Raw genomic sequence first — 4,839 nt, forward strand, 5'->3', positions numbered from 1 at the left:
GCACAGCATCAGATGCGGAAGCGTACCTTTTGTCTCAGAAACTCATCACGACCTCTGCTCCCCACACCCTGAGTACAGGCACTGCCCATGTCACCGCCCCCCAAACCCACGGGGTGACGGCCGACCGTGGATAAGGAAGGAGGAATTCCCCGTTGCCTCAGCCTCAGCGTTCCTCGAGGACCTGACACAAGGCAAGGACACGTTTGCAATTGGCACTGTTATTTTTATTAGTACGAGTATACTGAAACAATAAACTTGTACTGGTATACAGACAATTTATTTAAAACAATTTTGTTCAAATTTTGAATCAAACATTGTTTTATTATAATAATGAAATAATTTCTACCTAGAAAACCTGCAAGCACCATCAAAGAAAGGGACCATAAAATTCAATAAACAGACTCGAGTGTATCCTACAAATAGACACACCACGATTAGAAAATAGAATATGAATTCTTCCATTTTTTTTTAATATTTGTTTTAAAAAAGCTAGTGCAAGTACAATATTTTACACTGGAATTACAGAGAGTATGCACGCATATGGAAAAAAGTTCTCCTGTCACAATAAAAGCTCTTAACTATGTATGCACGTAATATTTTCTTTTCAATAAGGTGCAAATCACCACTCCTTCCCTAGTTTTCCTCTGTACTGGCCATGTCAGTCTGATAGTGCCCACGGTTCTGGCGTCTCTTTTCCCTTGGCCGGTGGGAGGCTTACGGTTGGAAGTTTGAATGATCAGATATTAACACATCCATAAGGACGGGTCTCAGACATGGTTCTGGGCCGGGACCCCACTGGCTAGAAGTTAGGAGGCTATCCTCACTGAAGGCCGCCATGGAGACGAGGGCTGCTGTCCTGAAACCTCCCTTCAGCTGACACTGATTTGGACTGACAGGTGACCAGTGATGGCCGGGGACGAAGAAACCTCCCCCAAAGGCCAAAAGGGCAGTATTCACAGAACCCAATGCACAGGTGTCAAGTTTAATGGTCACGAACTAAAGAATCTACCCCACTCCTGGGCCAGATAATAACTTAAGAGTAGGCGGTTCATGTGAGAACCAGAGGAAATCTACGCACCTGGCTTCTTGGTACCTGCTTTTTAAAGACAACAGCTCTAGTGTCGCCTCAGCCCTGATATTCCAGAGAACAGTCTGTTATCTCAGCAAAGATGACTGTAAACAACGCTTCCCACACAGGCCTTCAGCCTGGCCATGGAAAAGGAGACAGGCTCATTGGCCATCCAGACAGTAAACGAACAAACTAAAGGGAAAGAAAACTTGGGCAAAGTCTCCAATTATCTGCAGTGGAAGACTCGAGTCCTTTCAGATAAGAAAAGTTACGGAAATTCTTAGAGACTGTTATTGTATAGATACTACCTATTGGCCAAATGCACTTAATTTTAATACAGCTGAACCGTTTGTATGTGAGTCAAGAGGACACGAAAAACTGAAAACCGAGGCCACTGATCCCTCCTGCCGTGAATGGCAGCTACCAGAAATGTTGCATTTAACAGCAAGGGAGCAGCTGAGATTCTGCATGTAAGAATTGTAGGTGGGTTTGCTCAATATCCCCACAGCTGTCCAGTATCCGCTGGCTGGCTTGATTTTGGACAGAATATGACTTTTCTGAGAAGTTGTCCCACATTTATTTTGGCCTCAATATAAAGAAAAAGTTAACTGAAGTAAAATGAGGCATCTGAATTGAATTTCGTGTTTTACCCCCCCATTTAAATGAGGTGTGGGGGGGGAAAGAAGGCGGAACATTTTTTTTTGTCCTCACAATGAGTCCTGTTTTATTGGTAGCTAGGATCCCTTGTTACAAACACTTCTTGTTCAGGATTATATTCTTTGGGTTTATTGGAACAGGAAGTGCTGAAAATGTCAAAATATCATTTCTGAAGAAAAAGGAGTTGCAATGGCTTAAGAGTTTAAACTAAGAAGGGAGCTCAGAGAAGTACTTTCAGCATAGGAATGAACAGTATTCTCAAACTGCAGAATACAGAGTTGCCCTCTCTTAGAAGGAGGGCTCTATGTAACGAAAACAGAAATGAAGCATAGGTATAGTTGAAGAGCCTTTGACGCAGTAATTCTTCCAGGCCGTAACCATACAAATCTGATCATTTAGACGCAACGAATTTCTATATACAAAGAAAAACATGTAACTTTCAACCTTTATGCTTCTTTTTTTTTTTTTTTACAAACAAGGTATGAAACTCATTGTTTCAACAGATCCATATCTTTCAAACACTGAATGAATCATTTCGACATTCATTTTTCTTTTGTGCAATTTTTTAAAACATTACCTGTACTCCTCAAAGTGAGTGCCTCAAAAATTTCTTTTCTTCAGCTTCTCAGATTAGGTGTACATTAAAAAGAAGGAAAAAAAAAAAAGGAAATTCCCACAAGGTCTAGTGCTACAGGAAAAGATCCCATCAGTAAGTAACATTTGAAGCGAGGTCATCTCTGTAGAAGTCTCGGCTCCAGAGTAGAGGTGTGCAAATCGTTTGGAGTTTCCCTATCAACAGAAACACAACACTGTCCGTGGAAAAGAGGAAACCAACCCAACACAACAGCATATGCATGTGCTTTATAAAAAGTATATTCTCTGTATATTTATTACTTGATGTCTTAAATTCTCCATTTCAGAAATTCTGGGTTGAAAACACAAAAGTGGAAGCAAAGGCCTCCACTCCACTCTAAAGGATAAAAAAAAGCAAATTCCCTTTTCTTTCATATCTGCCAAAGAAGCTGGGTTGGGCCAGGGAGCCGGGCGGCCCTGTTGTCACCTGGAATCGTCACGGTGACCAGAAAACAGGAAGTGCAAAGGGTTAGGAGAGAACAGGCCACAGTTTGTTGAGCTGCTTATGGTACATGAAAAGTCGCCATGACAACCAACACAGCTCAAAAAGCCTGGCCTTCTGTCCCAAGAGCTCTGCTTCTTCACCCAAATCTGAAATAGCGTGGCATTAGTGTCTTCAAGAGCACTGAGATTTTTCTATGAAAGAAATAGGTTTCCTTAGTAGTCACAGATGTTAAAGGGTATTGTCAATTTCCTTAAAAAACAAACAAACAAAAAAATTTCAAAGCTACAACAAAAAGAAATTTTGGCAACATATTTCAGTAAAGATCGAACTATGTGCAAAGAGTGGATTTATGATTACTAGGAGCTGCTGTTCCTCGTGAACACGCAGCATTATATTGCGATCTATGCAGGATCTAAGGAGTAATCCACAAGGTGCAGGAAATCCAAACATTCCTCGAAGTTGTACAGCCCTACTCCAGAGCAGTCAAAGTGCTGCTCCGGGCACATCAGTGTACCACACACACGCCAGCCCGTCCCTGAGTAAGAGGTGTGAAAGGTTCCGCAGAGTTCCTGTGGGGAGGGGGGAGAGGTGGGGGGAGGGGGAAGCTGCTGCCACTTCCTGCGGGGGAATCCCTACACACTCACACAACAAAAAACACAGAGGGTCACAATGCAGAGTCAGAAAGGGGATCGACAACAGCAGTGACGAAAACCAAATCCTCCCAAACCAAACGGGGCGAGTTGGGGAAAACAAAATTGACTGACATAGAAAATTATCCTGAAAGTCCCAATGAAAATGCAATTTGGATTTCCACTTCAAAAGGTTTGAGGTAAGTGGCACCCATCTCTTTATCTGCACCCCAGTGTGGCCCAGACAAACCGAAATAATTCTTAAGTTAAACATTCGAAGGAACAGTCATTTTCTATATTTACTAGTAGAAATCCCTATAAAGAGAGGTTCTTGTTTGTTGGTTTCTTATTATATTTTTTTTCTTTTCACCCTGGCTAATTTCTTGGTGATTGTGTTCCATTGTAAATGCAAAAGGCCTGCTGTTATTAGTTTAAAAGTGGAAAACAGGAAAGAAAGAGCTAAAGACAGTGTAGGCGAATATTGCAAAGTGGACACGGTACAGAGGCACAAGGCTGATTCTCGTAAGCTGCAGGGCACCGGAGAGCTTCTACGCCTGTCACTGCCAGGTCTGCTACACAGAAGTGGTGACAAAGGCTGCTCTGGGAGCCTCAGTTCAGCAAGGTCTGCCAACAGGAGGAGGTTCCCTGTCCCCTGGATGTTCCTCCTATTTGAAGAGAAAGCTGCCACAGAGGAGAGTGAGCAGTGCTGGCAGGTGGCCCCTCCACAGCCACTGGCCTGCACGCTCACGGTTCACACACACATCACTTCCTGCGCGCTCAGAGGCACAGCTCAAAGTCTCAAGGACACAGACCTGAGGAGGGGCCTGCCCACTTGCGGAAAAGGGCGTGGAAAATGGGTTGATGCTGGCTCTATTGCTCCAGAGTGCGCCTTAGAAATGACTCTGCCTCCTTCCTCTACACACTCCACATTCACTATTCATCGTGGTGACAGCGGAACTGCAGCTGGTCCCCTAGATCTCCTTTGCTTGCTCTTTCTGCAACGTGGCGATAGACACTTGGGCTCCTGAAGGCTCCCGCCCAGCACTCAGCATCCACAGCAGCAGGGGGAGCTTGCAGCGGGAGGCTCCCCCCTCTAGCTCCTCCCCTCCAAACAAGGAAAAAGCCAAAAGGGGGTGAGCTTTAACTGGACCACACTGATCAGACTCTATTGGCATGGAAAGTATTGCACATGCTGGAAAAGCAGGGGAGTGAAATGGGACAATGCTGAGAAAGAACCGATCCTCTTATAATTCCTATACCTGAAATAGAAGCACAAAAATGATGATGTTCCTATTGCTCCAATCATGTATATTTTCCCATTTTAGTGTTGGTGTTGTGGATCCAGATAGTTCAATACTCGAAGGAAGCCAACAGGTGGTGTGTGTCTTTCTGAGTCCACGGGAGTG

The sequence above is a fragment of the Myotis davidii genome, unplaced genomic scaffold (genome assembly GCF_000327345.1).
Source record: "Myotis davidii unplaced genomic scaffold, ASM32734v1 scaffold279, whole genome shotgun sequence".
NCBI classification, from domain to species: Eukaryota; Metazoa; Chordata; class Mammalia; order Chiroptera; family Vespertilionidae; genus Myotis; species Myotis davidii.